General features: G+C 43.2%; 1 protein-coding gene across 5 annotated transcripts in view; it reads left to right on the top strand.

Moving 5' to 3' along the window:
• Nucleotides 1-15,304: 15,304 nt before the first annotated feature.
• Nucleotides 15,305-19,592, top strand: part of SMAD2 (SMAD family member 2) — a 67,089-nt gene continuing 62,801 nt past the window's right edge. For 4 of the 5 annotated variants that reach the window (XM_077816660.1, XM_077816658.1, XM_077816659.1 and 1 more), the window contains exon 1: nt 15,305-15,395. The gene's annotated coding sequence lies outside the window, so the exon portion shown is untranslated. The remainder of the gene's footprint in view (nt 15,396-19,592) is intronic. The other variant, XM_077816657.1, reaches the window with a different exon arrangement.

Here is a 19,592-nt window from a genome sequence, read left to right as displayed (position 1 = left end):
TTATGCTCAAATAAATTGGTTAGTCTCTAAGGTGCCACCAGTACTCCTTTTCTTTTTGCGGATACAGACTAATACGGCTGCTACTCTGAAATCTTCCAACAGTTCTAATGCTTTCAACATTTGTAGCTGTTTCTTTGATTCTGTGCTGCTGTGGCACGTGTCAATGACTTGATTTAGTTCTAACTCTGATTGCTGCATGCAGTGTAGTTGTAGCTATGTTGGTCCCAGGATATTAGAGAGACAAGCTGGTGTGAGGTAATATCTTTTATTGGACACTTTTCACAAAGTGAGCACTGTATATCTGACCTATCAGTCCTCCTCCTCCAAGGAAACCTGTATAGCACTTGTGGAAGACGAGCCTCAGAGCTTAAATTCATAACTCTGCTAGACACTGAAAAGCATGGACTGAACAGAGATACTAGATTTATCCCTTAACAATCTGTAACCCATTAACCCCCTCTTTGTCCTATGACTGTAGAGGTGTTAAAGGGCCACTCTGCCTTGAATGGTCCCTTAGAACATGTGCTAACTACTTATGTTAAACAGTCTGCTTCACCTTGCATTTAGCTGTGACTCTGGGAGTACCTTTCTCAGACCTTCCTGAAGAGCTCTGTGTGACTAGAAAGCTTGTCTCTCTCACCAGCAGAAGTTGGCCCAGTAAAAGACATTACCTCACCACCTTATCTCTCTGGTTGTTTCAGCAGATGTGTTCTGGCTTCATTATCTTTGGTGCCTAAAACTATGTGATCTTTTATAAGTCTGTCTGCAAGTGTGCCAAATTTGCATGAAGAGGCTAAAGAGCATAGTCCTGCTGTGCCCTGGTCTAGAGCTTCAAATTAGAAAATACACTTCTCATGTATGACATCTCTTTTAGGCACAAAGGGCTGAATGTACAAAAGGAGTTAGGCACCTAAGTCCCCTGTATTAGGCTCCTACGCTGCAGTTTTGGCTTCACGGTGATGCACAAAACTCCTGCCTAATCCTTACACGTGCCTAAACTTATTCAGGGTAAAAATTCCCAGGATACTTATTTCAGAGTAGCAGCCGTGTTAGTCTGTATCCCCAAAAAGAAAAGGAGTACTTGTGGCACCTTAGAGACTAACCAATTTATTTGAGCATGAGCTTTCGTGAGCTACAGCTCACTTCATCGGATGTTGCAGTGATTTTTCTAGGCTGTGTCACACCTAAGTCTTTTGTGCATTCACCCCAAATTATCTTTCTAAAGCATCTAAGATTTTAATTCCATCTTGTCTTTTTTCATCTGCTAGCTGTAAGTGCTGGTCCATCAAAAGCAGCCCTTGCCCACTGCTGTATTCATAATAGCCACGCTGAACACCATGCTTTCTTCATGTAAAAAGAAAAGGAGTACTTGTGGCACCTTAGAGACTAACAAATTTATTAGAGCATAAGCTTTCGTGAGCTACAGCTGCTCATGAAAGCTTATGCTCTAATAGATTTGTTAGTCTCTAAGGTGCCACAAGTACTCCTTTTCTTTTTATGGATACAGACTAACACGGCTGCTACTCTGAACCTTTCTTCATGTAGTCTTCCTAGTTTGTCTACGAGGCCCTGAAGAAGCACCGGTTTTCAGAGACACCGCTGTGCAGTTACATTGCCTGCAGGAGTGGAATGTTGCTCACAGCCATTACAGCCACAACAAAATAAAAACAGTAAAAAATATTTCACTTGTGACACCATTCTCAAGAGAGGTTTCAGAGTAGCAGCCGTGTTAGTCTGTATTTGCAAAAAGAAAAGGAGGACTGGCACTTTAGAGACTAACCAATTTATTTGAGCATAAGCTTTCGTGAGCTAGAGCTCACTTCATCAGATGCATTCTCAAGAGGTTATACAAAAAGCAGCCACAAGAACCCATTTGCAGTGTACAACAACAAAAAGTTTTACTGATCCTACAAAACTGAGGCCCTGTGCTACATAGTCTTGAGCACCAGCTACCAACACATCTATTAACGAACTGCATATATCAGTGGTTCTCAAACTTTTGTGCTGGTGACCCCTTTCACATAGCAAGCCTCTGAGTACGACTCCCCTTATAAATTAAAAACACTTTTAAATATATTAACACCATTATAAATGCTGGAGGCAAAGCAGGATTTGGGGTGGAGGCTGACCGCTTGTAACCCCCCACCCATGTAATAACCTCGCGACCCCTGAGGGGTCCCAACCCGCAGTTTGAGAACCCCGGCATATATTATATACAGGCATCTCCTTCCTAGAATACTCTCATAAAAGTAGCAAAGCCCTTACCCTTAACAGTGACTTCATATTTAGGCTATGTCTAGTCTAGAATAAAAGATTTTTTAAAATGTTCCCTAGCATTTTCTCAGATGATTATCGGGGCATGTGTACCATGGATTAAAAACTGTCTAACTGATAGATCTCAAAGAGTAATTGTATATGGGAAAACGTCATGCAATGCGAGTATTTCTACTGGGGTCCCACTTGGCTCTTTTTGGACCAATACTATTAAATACTTTTATCATAATGTAAAATTATTTCTGGCAAAATTTTTGCAGATGACAGTTTGATGGAATGATAAAATAATTATAAGGATTGGTCAGGTCTTTGGGTTACATAGTAAATGGGCTCATTTAAACAACATGTTTTAATACAGCAAAATACAAGGCCATACATCTTGGACTCAAGAATGTATGTCAAACTTATAGGATTGGGGTAGAGGCATCATTTTCTATGGAGCAGGAGGGGCAGTTACCCCAACCTTGGTTTGCCCCACCTCCCAACTTGTCATAGGCCACTTTTTGCACCCCTCTACGTGCTCCCCCCAGATTTTGAAAACTATAATATAAGCCCATATAATGTTCTACGTGGTGACACTATACTTCCCCCACCCCGCCCAGAATTTTTCTGAAATGGTGCCCCTGGCTGGTGGATTGTATTTTGGAAAGCAGTGGCTCAGAAAAGCATTTAGGATCATTGTGTATAACCACCATCAATCTCAGCCTGGACCAGTCCACACAAGATATCCACTTCATGGACATTACAGTGCAAATAAGCGATGGTCACATAAACACCACCCTATACTGGAAACCTACTGACTGGTACACTTACCTACATGCCTCCAGCTTCCATCAACACCACATCACATGATCCATTGTCTACAGCCAAGCTCTAAGATACAACCGCATTTGCTCCAATCCCTTAGACAGAGACAAACACCTACGGGATCTCTATCAAGCATTCTTAAAACTACAGTACCCACCTGCGGAAGTGAAGAAACAGATTGACAGAGCCAGAAGGGTACCCAGAAGTCACCTACTACAGGACAGGCCCAACAAAGAAAATAACAGAATGCCACTAGTCGTCACCTTCAGCCCCCAACTAAAATCTCTCCAATGCATCATCAAGGATCTACAACCTATCCTGGAGGACAATCCCTTATTCTCATAGACCTTGGGAGGCAGGCCAGTCCGCACTTACAGACAGCCCCCCAACCTGAAGCAAATACTCACCAGCAACTACACACCTCACAACAAAAACACTAACTCAGGAACGTATCCCTGCAACAAACCCTGTTGCCAACTCTGTCCACATATCTATTCAAGGGGCACCATCATAGGACCTAACCACATCCGCTACACCATCAGGGGCTCGTTCACCTGCACATCTACCAATGTGATATATGCCATCATGTGTCAGCAATGCCACTCTCCCATGTACATTGGCCAAAACGGACAGTCTCTACGTAAAAGAATAAATGGACACAAATCAGACATCAAGAATTATAACATTCAAAAACCAGTTGGGGAACACTTCAACCTCCCTGGACACTCAATAACAGGCTTAAAAGTGGCAATTCTTCAACAAAAAAAACTTCAAAAACAGACTCCAATGAGAAACTGCAGAACTGGAATTAATTTGCAAACTGGACACCATCAAATTAAGCCTGAATAAAGACTGGGAGTGGATGAATCACTACAAGAACTAAAAAAACTAACTTCCCCCTGTTGTTACTCACACCTTCTTATTAACTGTTTGATATGAGCCACTCTGATTACCACTACAAAAGTGATTTTTCATCCTGTTGGTAATAGCGCACTTTAATTGAATTGTCTTGACCCCTTACTTGATAAGGCAACTCCCATCTTTTCATGTACTGCTATATATATCTTCCTACTGTATTTTCCACTCCATGAATTTGATGAAGTGGGGTTTAGCCCAAGAAAGCTGATGCCCAAATAAATTTGTTAGTCTATAAGGTGCCACAAGTACTCCTCGTTTTTTGTTTTTTGTTTTATTTAACGTGAACATGATCTCCTAGTGTCATGTGGTGGTTAAAAGAACAAATGAAATCCTTGGATGTATAAGCAGGGGAATATTGAGTAGAAGCAGGGTGATGTTATTACCATTGTGTGCAAGTTTAGTGAGACCATTACTGGAATACTATGTTCAGTTCCAGCGTTCACACTTCAAAAAGGATGATAAACTGGGAAAGATCCAGAAAAGAGGTACAAGAATGACTTGAAGTCTGGAAAACTTACCTTGCAGTGAAAGACTAAAGGAGCTCAATCTATTTAGTTTATCCAAAGGAAGGTTAAGAGGTGACTTGTTCACGATCAACAAGTACCTGCATGGGGAAGAGATTTCTGATAGTGTGGCCCTCTTGAATCTAACAAAAAAAGACATGATCCAATGGTTGAATGCTGAAGCTAGATAAATTCCCAGCAAAAATAAAATTCACATTTTTAATGGTGAGGATAATTAACCATTGGAACAACTTACCAAGGGAAGTGATAAATTCTCCATCATTTGAAATCTTTATAGAAGACAGAAGAACTAACTCCATGTAACTGGGGCTGTAATAGACTCATCAAACAATGCAGTGAAGATATTTTTGAGGGTCTCTGAATTCTCATTTGATGGTCTCCAGATCTTGTGCCCAGGTTTACAATGTATTCTCAGAAATTGCTGGCGTTTGAAAAATAAACAGAACATACAAAAGCTGCAACTAAAGTTTTGCACCACTAAGAATATAAAGGAAACACCATAAAGAATTTTAAATACTTCACAAACTACTGTACGTACACAAAGATCCCTTCTCCATCCACCTCAACTACCAGTCTCTCCCAGATGGTATAGAAAATTGGGGTAAATCTCATTTAGACTAATCTATACAGACATATGCTTAATTAGCAGAGTGTATTTTACATGCTATAAAATGGAAACAGACTGTATTGCAATAACTGACTGATCACAGCATAAATTGGTTTATTCTGATCCTTCCGACTGAGGCACAAACTATTTCTTTATCATATAGACTTAATTGTAACTATTAATTAAACCCAGTCACTGAAGGGAACAATAGAAAAGCAATAAAGATGAGATAAAGATTAATCAAGCTAAAGCCCTGATCATGCCAAGATTGATGCATATGCTTAATTTTGTGCATTTGAGTAGCCTCACTGACTTTAGTGGGATTACTTATGCATGCAAGTTAAACATATGCATAATTATTTGCAGTATTGAGGCCTAATATTATTTCAGAAAAGAAGCTATTGTCCCATAGGCCCTATCTACACACAAATTTGCATTATTTTATTAAAGGAGATTTTAGGTAAACTGGTGAACCCCCCTGTGTAGAGTGAAATCGAAATATCTAACAGTGGTTTATTTTGATCTAGCATAAACCCATTCCCTGTTGACTTAAAATGAATCAAAATAAACTGTTTAAATAGATTTAAAGTGTCCACACACATACCGTTGAACTGATTTCACAAAATAGGTTTGAAGTCACACTTTTAGTTAATCCAGTACAACTTTGTGCGTGGAGGGGGCCTTCGGTATTAAGTTATTTGCATATCTTAAGATGGTTGTATTAATTTACCCATGAGAATTTTACAGTATGAACTTGGAATGTGAATAAATATACTCAATTATTTTAGCTACATTATGCCTTTCTTTTAATAAATGCCACCTTTTACGGATAATGTCTGGCTGTTTTGTCTAATATGTTGATATTCAACAATTCATTTCCTTTTTTTTAGGGCTTACTGTACATTGTTAGTCTCCAACTGGTTCATATTTCAGAACTTCAGTGAAGTAAGTATTTGTTTTCTAAATACACACAATAATAATGAGACAATTAGTAAAATAAAATATTATTTATTATTATTAATAATACTTTTAATATAGTGCTATTTACATGTGCATGGTGCTTTATAGATAAGGGGAAGGCATGATTTTATAATCTCAAAGGGTATAATCCTGCAAAAAATTTACACAGGTATGTAACATTACATCAATTTAGACATAAATAGGAGAAGGGGCATCAAGGCTTAGCTAAGGGTTCTCAATTTTTTCACTGGGTGACAGTTTCCATCCCATCTACAATAACATGGACTACCTCGTCTCTCGTTTGCAATTGTATAACAAACTTATGTGCAGCTTCAGGAAAACTGATCACATGAAACATTAGGAAAATATTTATATACATTTTTAAAACAGTTGGTTTAACACAATGTTGCAAACTCTCATGAATAAGGAGATTTGGGCCCCTGCCACAGGTAGTCCTGTAATAACTTGAAACGTTCCAACCTTCGCACCACTGGGAGGGAGTAAAGAGAGAGAGATTTTTCTCACATAATTCCAGCTCTTCCAATAAATGACGTCAATGTTTCTAGGTGTTTCACAAGCCTTAGCAACCTTTGGGTGGGGAGAAATTACCTTTCAACTCTTTCATAGATAAAATAACGGAGAGCTTCCCTAACATCATGTAAGTCAAGTAGGTCCTGTCTACACTACAACTTTGTCTGACACAAGTTATGTTGTTGAACAGCTGCAGATGTTTGCATATCACTCAGGTGTGTGAATACTTATCTGCTTGCATCAGTGCTGCAAATACTAATCTCGAGTGCTTGCGTTGATGTAAAGAGCATTGCACCACAGGTAGGTAGCCCAGTGTGCCACGTACCATTGTCAAGTAAAATGCCTTTTGGGACATATTCACAGTGTTTTGTGGGATAATAACCATTCACACAGAGAGGTTCCCAGCATGCAAGTTTCTCTACCTCATAATACATTCCACACCCCATAATTTTTGTGCTGTTTTTTGAAAATCCCACAAATCTGCACAGTGCTTTTCAGTTTCTGCCATCTCTGCCAGAAGCATGGAGCCCGCAGAGCTCATGTTATTCTCAAGAACATTCCAAATTCAGGAGGCATGATTCTCCTGTTCTTTCAGACCTTCAGGAAGTACCACATTGTCATTGCTGTGAGGGTGATGAGGATATCTTTGAGGACATAGCAAAAAAAAAAAAAAAAGTTCCAGGTTGCTAGTATTGTTTGTGGAGCACTGCTCCTGGGCTTGAGAAATGAGCAGTGACTTGTGGGATTGCATCACAATATAGATCTGGATTGATGAGCAGTGGTTGCAGAACTTCTGGATGCAAACTGTCACATTCCTGGATTTGTGTGCTGAGCTCAGCCCAGCCCTCCAGTGCGGGGACACTAGAATGAAGATGTAATGTCCTGGGTCTGTGAAGCAAGGCTTGGGAGTTCCTAGAGAGCTGCCACATCCTAGGTTCCACGCAATAGCTACTGAAACCAGCTGGGAAGCTGCTAGGGCTATAGCTTTAGCCAAGAGACCACCCACAGAAACTCTGATTGGAGGATTGCCTGTCTCCACCAATTGGTCCAACTATGCCATTTAAGCCAGGAGGAGGAACAGGAAGTTTGTGTGAGCAGCAAGGAGGTTTCCTGTTGTGGCTGCATTGGACCCTGTTTGTGCCTGCCTCCTGCACCCAACCCTGTTCCTGGTTCCCACTCTGCTCTTTGCTCCTGCCTTCGTTCCTGCTCCCACCATGTTCATACTCTGTGCTTGAGCCTTGCCTCTCCTCCTACCCTTACGCCTCACCTTCCATCCTCAGTGATCAGTCCTGGTTCCAACTTCTGACCTTGACCTGGCTTGACCCTTGCTCTGGCATTTGGTATTTGACCTCAGCACTGACTCTCAGCTTCAATTTCTGGTTCTGACTCTAGCTTGCCCCCTGGCTCTGGAAACTGGCAGTTGACTCTGGTGATGACCCTTGGCTTCATTCCTCACCCTGGATGCCTGCTCTGACTACTAGGCCAGATTGTCTGTATATTGGTCAATGACAGCAAGGTGCATTGACTGTGGAGAAGCAAGTGGCAATCACACTCTGGAAGCTTGTAATGCCAGAATGCTATGGGTCAATGGGAAATCATTTTGGAGTTGGAAAATGCACAGTCGGAGCCAGGTAGGGTTATTAATCATCTTCTTCTACACAGGGCGGTGACTCTTGGCAATGTACAAGAAATAGCGGATGGATTTGCAGCAGTGGGGTGACAGACGGAACACATATCCCTATTATGGAACCAGCCCATCTTGCAACTGTGTACATCAACAAAAAGGGATAATTTTCCATAGTTATGCAGGCATGAGTGGATCACTGGAGATGATTCACCAACATCAATGTTGGTTGGTCAGAGAAGATGCATGACACTCTGTCTTTAATAACAAAGGATAGTTAAGAAAGCTGCACGCAGATAGATTATGTTATCAGTGGGTTACCAGGGTTGATATGGAAATGCCAATAGCATTTCTGGGAACCCAGACTATCCTTTGCTCCCCTGGCTGATGAAGCCGTATACTGGCCATCTTGACAGCGCCAGGGAAAGCTTCAACTAAAGGCTCAGTAGGCACAGAATGACTGTGGAATGTGCTTTTGGTAGGTTGAGGGTCGCTGGTGTTGTTTACTCACTAGATGAAATCTCAGCAAGGAAAATATCCCAATGGCTATAGCTGCACATAGTGTACTGCATAATATATGTTAGGCAAAGGGGGAAAAGCTGCTTCCAGGGTGCAGATGGAGCAGCAGGCTGCTAAATTTGAGCAGACACTAGGGCTGTTACAGGAGCCCAGGGGGAAGCCATGCATTTGAAGGAAGCATTAAAGTTTACACCAGTGGTTCTCAACCTGCTTGTGGCCCAGTCAGCACAGAGCTGCAGCCCATGGGACATCCTTGGGGCCATACAGGTAGTATTGGCGGTGGCCTACAATGGTAAATAGGTTGAGAACCACTAGTTTACACAGTCAGCCACAGTAGTGTTCTGCCTTGAGATGTCTGTCTTGTGTTATGGGTTGTTGTTTTTTTTGCCATGAGGATCTATTCTGTTGTGCCTGTTGCAGGTGATAAATACTGCTGGGTCTAGGGCTTTGCCTGCCACTATGAATTATGTGGTGCTTGCAGTACACTTATGAATATGACTGAGTCTTTTCCTGAGGCTATGAACTCTGTGGGGCTGGGTGTGCATTTATAAGTACTGTTTGATTTCTTGATTACTGCTATGCATTCTTAAATATTGGTTGTGAGCTAACAGAGATTTTGCTTTTCCAAAAATATAAATTTATTGAGTGGAAAAATGCAACACACACAAAGTGCAAACAAACATACAATGTCATACAAACTTCAAACTACTTTACAGGTTGAAACTTTTAAAATTCCTTTTGAAAAGGAAGTAAACACTTATGTCCAGAAAGGTCATTCAATGTAGTCCATTATGGCTATAGATACAATCTCTGGTTTTCATTGGTCAATGTATCACACATGAAGCTGTGGTTTTCCTGGTTGTCCTCCCTAGTCATCTTCCTTCTCCATTTCCTCCTTGCTGCTCATGGAAGATTTCTCCATCTTAGACATTTTAGAGGTAACTGCAGGGTGCTGGTGAGGTCACTGCCAAGTATGGCTTGCAGCTCATTGTAAAAGCAACAGGTCTGTGGGATAGCACCAAATTTCTTGGTGTGCTGCCTCACCTTGTGGTATGCCTTGCATAGGTCCTTTGCTTTCATGCAGCACTGCTGATGAAACCTGTTAAGCCCCTTTGCCTGCATCCCTTCTGCAATCTACTCATACAAGTCCATGTTTCTATTGCTGTTCTGTAGCTGTGTTTCCCAGCCTCTTCTCTCCACAGTCCAGAAGCCCCAACACTTCCTGCCTGCCTCCCAGTGTGCATGGAACTGGCATGGTCAGTTGGACTTAAACAACATAGGAGAGCTACTAGGTGTGCTTACCAAGGTGGGCAACCAGAAAATTGCATTTCAAAAAATGCTGGGCTTTTAAAGTGTGTGGGTGGGGGTGGATTTCTGGTCTCTGTGACCTCCTGGGCAGTGGAATTTAAAATTGTGGGCAGGGCAGTCACGATTGCACCAACTGGGACAGTGGCTGGATGACTGTTAGGCCTTGTCTAGACTACAGGGAAAAGTCGATGTGAGTTATGTGAATAGCGTAACTCAAGTCGACGTAACTTAGATCTACTTACCATGGGGTCCACACTATACGATGCTCTCCCATTGACTCCCCCTACTCTTCTTGATCTGGTGGAATACAAGAGTCAATGGCAGAGCGATCTGCGGCCGATTTAGCGGGTCTTCACTAGACCCGCTAAATCGACCGCCAATGCATCGATCACTGCACGTCGATCCCCTGGTAAGTGTAGACAAGCCTACAGGGTTGACACAGATCATAAAATGTCTACTCTGGCACTGCATTGACCAAAGTAGTTCAACAATGGCTCTGTGCTATTCAGGGAAGTGATTTTACTGCGTTGCCATAATGGGCTGCCTAGGCTGACTGGAGACAAATCTGAATGTAGACATATGCATAAATAGGTTGACCCAAGGTGACTTAGGTCAACCTAGCTTTGTAAGTAGACCAGGTCTTAGGGATAGAACTGAGGTCTCTAATATTCCTGAACTAATGGTATGTCTACACTATGGAGTCTATGCCAGCATAGCCTACGCTGTCCTACCTCACTAGTGCAGCTGCAGCTGACAGTGACAGGAGTTTTTCTGTCAGAATAGGAACACCACTTCTTGAATGCTGTTAGCTGTATCAGCAGAAGCCATTCTTTGTCTACACTGAGGGTTTTGTTAGGATTATTTGGTCAGAAGTGTCTTTATTTCAGAAACCTTATAATAAATCCACCCCAACTAATATAACTATGCTGACAAAAATCCCAGTATAGAGGCAGCTATGTTGATGGATGAGTGCTTCTGTCAATGTAGCTAATGTTGTTCAGGGAAATGGTGTTCATACACCCATAGGAATTTTTCTGTGTCTAACCTAGGGGGACCTGGCTATGCTAGCTTGGCTATGCTAGCATAGGTTCCCTAGTGTAGATCCTTGGTTCCCAAACTTGTTTTTCCCAATGACCCTTTTGGAAAGTGTCCCAGATCACTTTCATTTTCAGTATTACCAGAATGCCCCTGCCAGCGTGGGAATGCCTGTGTGATGTTTAGCTGTCACTTTCTGTTCACAGATTTACAACAGTGTTGCAAAATATACAGTCTTGGCCAGGCAAGCCAGACTTTCTTTAGACAGAAAGAAAAAAGAGAGTGATCGGAAAGAGATGGACTTAGGTAGGGAAGGAAAAGAGCACACAAAGTGTGTGTGTATGAGAAAGAGACTCACATTCCAGGTGGTATTTGGGATTTGCCACTTTCACTGGCAAATGACATCTGGTTCCCTCTCTTTGGCCCAGTAGGGTAGGGACATCTTTCAGAATTAGGATGAAGATGGGCTGGGGTGGCAGGAGACAGTGAAGGCGGCAGCCATAAAGCTAAAGCTTGCTGCAGCTGTTGTTGACAGACAGCTGCTGCTTCTGCCAGTTTTCCCTAAAAGTCTTTTCTTTTTAAGAACTCCCCAAAGGGATTGTTGGGCAGAATAGTCCATCTTCTCATTATTTCGTCCACCAACAGGCCTAATTTCCGACAAGCCAATTTTTATTAATTGATTTCCTCTTGATTTCCTACTCCTCTTGTTTACCAGTCATGATCTTCAGACGGTCCTTGAGTGGTATCAGTAAACCCCTTTCTGTTTGGACGAATTTAGTCTTTTTTTTTTTTTACAGTCAAACTCACAATTAGGAAAAATTTGTAGCCCCAGTTATCACAGCACAACCTAAACCCGATTGTAGACACACCTATGGCAATGGAAGAATGCTTCCATTGATGTAGCTACCATTGTAGGAATGCCACCTCCTCAAACACCAATGGAAAAACCCCTTAGGTCAGCATAGGCTGTGTCTACACTACAGGGATACACTAGCATAGTGATGCCACTGTAGTCTCCATCCTGTAGCTATACCCTGTAAATTTAGATCAATCTAGCTACATCACTCAGGATTTGAAAAATTCACACCTCTAATGCTATAGTTAAGCTGAGCTAATGCCAGGTGTAGATGCGACTAGATCAATGGAAGAATTCTTCTGTGAATCACTGCAACTTTGTCACTGTAGTGTAGACATGCCCTTACTGTCTTTGAGAAGGAACACGTCAAATTAGGTGCTTCTAGTATGGCTCTATCACATTTAAGCAGCTGTACCACATACTAAAGTTTATGACCAGGGCCCTACCAAATTCACAGCCATGAAAAACGCGTCATAGAGTGTTAAATCTGGTCTTCCCCCGTGAAATCTGGTCTTTTGTGTGCTTTTACCCTATAGTATACTATACAGATTTCACAGGGGAAAGCAGCATTTCTCAAATTGGGGGTCCTGACCCAAAAGGGAGTTGCAGGGGGCCTTCAGAGCTGGGTGGCGCCTACTGGCTGAGGGCCCAGCTCTGAAGGCAGCAGTGCAGAAGTAGAAGTTGGCAATACCGCACCAGGCCATCCTTACTTCTGCGCTGCTGCTGGCGGCGGCTCTGCCTTCAGAGCTGGGCTCCTGGCCAGCAGCCACTGCTCTCCAGCTGCCCACTCTGAAGGTAGCGCTGCCGCCAACAGCAGCGCAGAAGTAAGGGTAGCAGGACCGCAACCCCCCCTACAATAACCAAGCGACCACCCCACAATTCCTGTTTGGGTCAGGATCCCTACAACTACAACACTATGAAATTTCAGATTTAAATAACTGAAATGAAATTTACGATTTTTAAAATTCTATGACTGTGAAATTGACCAAAATGGACCGTGAATTTGGGAGGGCCCTATTTATGACTCTGCCACTGGTTTGTAAGAGAACTGGTTCTTTACCTCAATTGGTATAGAGGCTTTTTACATCCCTAGGTCCCAAGTTCAGCTCCACATTTGACCCAAACAGGGATGTTCCTACATTTGGCTATGCTTGTTTGTAATGACTAGATCACAATCTGCTCCCAGAGCCAGGAATGGAAACCACATGGAGGATAACAGCATGCTTTCCCCTGAAACCAGTTACTCCCAGAACTGAAATAGTAGCTGTCTATGTGGTAGATCTAAAGGTGTGAGTTTAAACTTCACACATGAATAGAACTGGGCAAGAAACTCATTTCCTGTCCAAAATTTTTTTTGAACTTCCCCAAATTTTCTCATTCTACATTGGGACAAAACTTAACTTTTGATGTATTTAATGAAAGATATATTAGCTAGAGAGCCCAAAGTATCCAATAGCATAGGAGTTATGGCACTCACCTTGGATGTGGAAAACCCTGGTTTACATCCCTGATTTCGGGACTTACCTGGGATGTCAAAAACCTGGATACAAGTACCCTAAGCCTCTGGCTATTGGTTACTCCGGGGCAGTTCTGGTTCAATCTCTCCTGTTTGAGCTGTTCCACTTTGTACAAGTAATTAAATATTGATGGAGCCAGAGCGATTGACTCTATGGCCTGGAGGTTAGGGCACTCACATAGGTGTGGAAGAAGTAGGTTCTCTCCACTGCTCCAATGAATAGTCTAGCCTCTGTGGGTTGTCATATTTTGATTTCATTTTGGTTGTTGGGTTAGCATGCTGGTGTTGGTGGCCTGTGCTATACAGGAGCAGGCCTTAAGCTTTGACTTTAATATTTAGCTTTTGTAGTTTGGTTAATGAGAGCGGTCTCTTTAAGAACAGGGTGTGCCAGACTAAGGGTATTTGAGAGCAGCCTGTGTATCCAGCATTGAAGACCCTGTTGTGTGTACGCTTGCAAAGGTCAGAATTTGATTTAATACATTTATCTTTCAAGACAGCAAAGCTCATTCGCAAAGGTGTTACATTTGGGTCTATGGGGGGACCATACACATCTGGGCATTGCTAATTAGCTGTAGAGCCTTTCACCTGTAGGTCACTAGTGTAAATCCTGCCCAGCTCAACACAGATTAAATGTTATTGTTCCTATCTAATGGATCTCATGCAATTTAACAAGATTCAGAAAGAGCCTGGATGCTTCCCTGGATATCAAGAATAGCCAGGCTTATCGTAATTAATGAGAACAAAGTTGGAGAGCAGGATGAGGAGGGAGGCAGATTATTCCACATCTGCCAAGAATGGGAGTTTTACACCTTAAGCATCGGGGTCAGAGACGAGATGGACTTTGGTCTGATCCACTGTAGCGATGTCGGTGCTCCTAGGTGGTCACTAGAGGAGATGAGTTGGCTGAGTCCTGGTTCCATCTCCGGTGGCACAAACTGCCCCCCTGCCCCGTTGGGCACTTGCCCGTCCCAGGGCAGCGTGGCCTCCCCGTCGGTAACGTATTTCCAAACTCGCCACCGCGCCTTGCGCTAGCCTGGGACCTTGGCAGGGCAGGGGCTGCCCCTCGAGGGGGTCGGCCAGCATCCAGCACCGCGGGGCGGGCCCCCATCCTGGAGCTTGGGCCGGGGCCTGTGTGGGGTGATGAGGCCGTGTGGGTGCCACAGGTAGTGGTGGTGTGTGGGGGAGTTTGGAGAGCTCAAGGCCCAGGCAACCCCCCCCCCCCCCGCATTTAATCTGTGTGTGTGTGGGGGGGCCTGACTCCTGGGCTTTTAACTCGTGCAGTGCCCAACGCTGTGAACCCTCCCCTCCCTTCTACCCCTGAGTCGGCCACGGTGTGTGAGGGGAGGTCGGCCCCCCCTCGGTGTGGGGGGAGGGGTATCAGAGGGCGCCGACCCGGCTGTGGGACCGGAGGTGGTTGGCGTAGTGACGGGGGAGGGGGAACTATTTCTTTCTGCTGGAATCCGCTGCCGCGCGGAAGGTTACTAGTTCGTTATGCGCACTCGGCCACCGCTTGGCGGAAGGATCAGCACACCGAGCCACATTCGGTCGGTCGTTCTCCTTTCTGCGCAACCTCCCCCGGCGGGGAGTGACACCCTTGTAGGCCAATCAGCGACTGCCGTTCCCTTCGTGCTGATCACGCACTCCGTCGCGAGGGCTCCATCACGACGTTTCTCGCCGCCTTTCGCCGATTGGGCTTAAGGCCCGCCAATCGGTACGTCGGGCGGGACGGAAGCCTCTGTCATCCATCCACCGCCCGCTCTCCCTACAACTGACCTAAGGCAGAGCCAACCAAGGGGGTCGCTGCGTGCGCCGCGGCGCCCTCATTAACCAATGGCGGGCGCAGTGGGCGGTGGCAAAGAGGAAGCCACTCGCCAGCGAGAGAGGCAGCGGTAGCGGCGCAGCTAGGCGAGGAAGAGGTTGGTCTCTGGCCGGCTTTCGCGTCGGCCAGGCTGGGGCGGGGGGTGGCCTCGCCAGGCAAGGCGCGGATGCTGACTGGTGGCCCTTGCCTGTGTGTGGTGGTGGGGGGGCGCTCAGGCCTGGAGCTGGCCATGGCAGGGGTGCTCCCCCCCTCCCCTTTGTTGTGGTGAGAGGTGGCGGCTGCTGTGGGAGGCTTGGCTGGTGGCGGGGGGGGCTGAGGCTGGCGGGCCCTGGGGGGGGGGTTGGGCCCTGCTCCTTACACTGGGCCCGATCCTCTTTTGCCTCCCCCTCGCCCCCAGTATGGTTAGCAGTTGGGCCCTGTTCTCATCCTGTTCCCAGGAGGTAAACGGGGGCCGGGGGGCGCCTGCTTCTGAGTCTCGGGCACCCTCTGACTTGTGTGGGGCTGGGGTTGTAGGTCAGTAACATTTATCTCCCCACACCCCCACCCCAGCCCCCCCAAAAAGTCTTGGAAAAACTCAGACTTTGCCAAACAAAAATCTTTACCCAGATTAAATGTGGAAAATTTAGAGCCTGAGAAGCCAACGTTTGTATAAAATTGTGAGCGAGATGAAAATAAAGTTTTGGGGGGGATGGAAAGTGACTTCCAGCCTTAACTCCAGTGGGTGTTACCCAGGGGTTGACCCCCTCTCCCCTGCTTGTAGGCTGAGAATGCTTATGCTCTTCACCTAAATGTAAGCAAATATCTGTGAAGTATATAATCTCATACACGAATAAGCATACCATTACAGTACATCAGTTATAGCACCAACTGGTTATAACTACAAATAGTATTCATTTTAGCAATTTTGTGAAATTTCCACTTGTAGCATTGTGTATAAGTGGGGGGAGTGGGGGATAGCTGAGTAAAATTGTTAGTTTATACTCTGTATAAAGGGTGGTTGGGTAAGAAGACAGTCTTACAAGGCTGTTTTGAAAGTTGAGTTTGGGATTCAATTTCAAATCTAAAATCATTCTTCTTGTTTGTTGTTCTCGTGCTTCACAAACCAAGCTTGTAGCTTTTAGGAAAATGTTCTTAAAAATTACAATATAGAAGTTTAGCTAAAATCTACTCCGGATAGATTTAGATATAAACCTTCACCAGATAAATCTTGTTTGCATATTGTGGGTGACTGGAAACATTTTCTTAAACTATTTTATGTGAGGGCTGAGATGTGTATATCTCTCATGCAATTTTTTTATGCTATGATAAGCAGCTCTGAGTGTATACAAATAATGAAGATACATTTGTATCAAGAAATGAAATAAGCCATTTAGACTACAGCATTTGATCAGAGGGTGTCTTTAAAACAAAAAAATCTTAAGCGAACCTCTCATTTAACAAATGGCTGCAGTAAGGACAGCTTGTTATACTTCCAGTTGTTCATAATTGCAAACTGATTGTGGGGTGGTTGCACTGTCAAAGTTAGCAAAATGCAAACTAAAAGTGTGTGTGTGTGTGTGTATATATAAATAAATAAAAGACCCCCCCTCCCCCGACCACTCATTTTTTTTCATCCCAAACTGATCAGGTTCCTGTAGCTGAGAGAGAGGAGCTATTTCAATCAGATAAGATTCCTGTTTGAAATGATTTGTAGACTTTTTCCTTCATAGATGGTTTTGTTCCTTCTCTGGCATTAGAGAAGGAGAGGATTATATTTTGCTCTTCAGGGGTTATCTTAACCTGTTGCTTCCACAAAATTATTAACTGTCTTGCAAGTATCAAGGGAGGTAAAAATCAGTTTGATACATTACTCTAGTTATATTCTTAAATTGCTACGATTGCTGTCGTGGTATTAACTTCATCATGAAGTTAACTCTATAGTAAGAGATAGTGTAGAAGTGAAGTTCTTGGTCGGTCCCCCCCCCCCCCCCCAACCAAACCAACTTACGGTGCACACTCCTAACTTAAAAAAAAAAAAAAGCAAAGGTGTGATATGGTATTAACCCTCGATGACATTCAATTCTTAAAGAATTTGATTATTTAAATCCAATTATAGGAATTTCAAATTTATGTTTAACAATGTATTGGAAGATATGATAGGCTACCACTGCACTGGATTTCCCTTCTGAAGCCCCATACAATTCAGACTCAACAGTGCGGATTAGCAAAAATGGTGTGCGGAATTTCAAACAATTCTTCTGATAGCAAAGAATATCCACAATTCTAGTCTCTGTTGTATCAAACTTACAGCAGGAATAATCAACTCTAGTGGGGCTTATAATGTCAAATGGTAATTGAAAAGGCTTACACTTTGTAAGGGTTTAGTTCCTGTCTAAATTGACCTCTTTCTCTCCCCCTGACCCCCCGGTTGGCTTTTAATTTGTTCATACAATGAGAATTTCCAAACTAAAGGCCCTCCTGGATTCTAATCAATCCTCTTATGTCAACTTGATCTTTCCAAAGTGCTGAACACCTGTAGTTACCATTGAGTTTAATTGGAGCCTGCAAATGTTCAGTATTGCTGAAAGCTTGGAAGATATAAACTCTTCCCATCTCTTCCTAACTTAAAAAAAAAAAAAAAAGTTTGGGAGAACCAACCTTGCAACACGTCTGAAGGGTGAGGAATTTGAGCTCTGTACCAGAGGGAGAAGAGAATTCCAAATTCTGTCTCAATAAAGAACAGTACGTATTGAAACTTTAGTTACTGTAAAAGTATTTTAGGTATTCAGATGTATTAACAGTACATTAATGGGTGCTGTGTGTAAATTCTCTGTAATTGAAAGCATCCATTTATGGGACTGACTTACTAAGTGAGCTATAAATTCTGGTTTTCAAATTGGATGTAATGACTTTTTTATCATAAAGCCACAAACTGCTTGTGAACTGTGCTGAGAGGCAAACAATACCTAAGCTTACTTTGTCAAAATATTTGTAACTGTTAATTTGTTAAACTGAATTGCTGCAGGTCATGCGATGAGATTAGTGGTACAGACAGTCCTGTGTTCAGTACTGTCTGGGCTAGAAGAAATTGAGTGAGTGCAGGTAATAATTCTCAATGCTGAAAGTTGAAAACAGCTGGTTTCTTTGAAATGTCTCTGTAGAAAGTGCACTACACAGGCTAAGGTTTCATTCCTCCTGACATTTTACTATGGTTTATGGATAACTGACAATAGCACTAATTATACTCTGCACTACAAGAGAGCAGTTAAGGGAGTGATTTCTTGCTCTCTGAGCAGCTTAGGTTGGAACTTCTGTTTCATCAACAGATCTCATCTATCTATAAATGATGGCTGAAGACTCAGTCACTTCAGGACTGTGTGTGTGTGTGTTGGTGGGGGGAACTTTTTAAAGATAAACCATAAACTTTATTACTCTCTGTTGTATCCTTCTGTTACTGTTGTTTTGTTGGCAGACTTTGCTTGACTTGTATGAACTAGGTGGTGTGTTGTTTTTTTTTAATATTACAGTCTGCATTGAGGGGGATTTCAATGAACCCTGCTTACTAGTTGTCAGCATTCTTCTGGTTTATATTTTATAGTAGAATATTTATATAGCTTAGCAGACTTTTCTTCACTCTTGATTTCTTTTGTTGTTTTGATAACTCTTGTTACTTCTAGTGGCCATTTTAAACATGTTTCTCTGTTAAACGTGCGCATTAATGTATTTTTAGTAGTCAAACTGAGATTTGAATAGAAGGCATAAAAGCCTCCATGTACCAGGCAGAGCAAATATGAAAAAATACTCGCATAATTGCCATAGCATTTGGAACCATAACTCTGCTTCTGCTGAAATGGGGTGTGTGTGTGCTTTGATAGCAAACAATGAAATTCTGATAAACTTGCTTAGAGTATTGGGTATACATGCAGTGAGTAACTTAAAACAGATGAAGTGATTAACTTAGTGATGTGGAATCCTTGATAATTGCTCTTACCTAGGTTGCTAAAATACTTCTGCTCTGTTACTCATATGATTAAGGGTATGTCTATACTTAAAACACTGCTAGTGCACCACTTCAGTGTAGACTCTGCCTACTCCAATGCGAGGGGCTCTCCTGCTCGTGTAGGCAATCCAGCTCCCTGAGAGGTGGTAGTTAAGTTGGTGGAAGAATTCTTCCATCAGCCTAGTGTTCTCTACATGGGGATTTAGGTTGGCTTAACAGTGCTGCTCAGGATTTTTCACACCCCTGACGGATGTAGTTAAACCAACCTAATTTTGTAGTGTAGACAAGGCCTAAGATCACTAAAAGTGACTCTTC

The sequence above is a fragment of the Eretmochelys imbricata genome, chromosome 5, assembly GCF_965152235.1.
Source record: "Eretmochelys imbricata isolate rEreImb1 chromosome 5, rEreImb1.hap1, whole genome shotgun sequence".
Classification (NCBI taxonomy): domain Eukaryota; kingdom Metazoa; phylum Chordata; order Testudines; family Cheloniidae; genus Eretmochelys; species Eretmochelys imbricata.
This window is presented reverse-complemented; position numbering and strand designations above follow the sequence as displayed.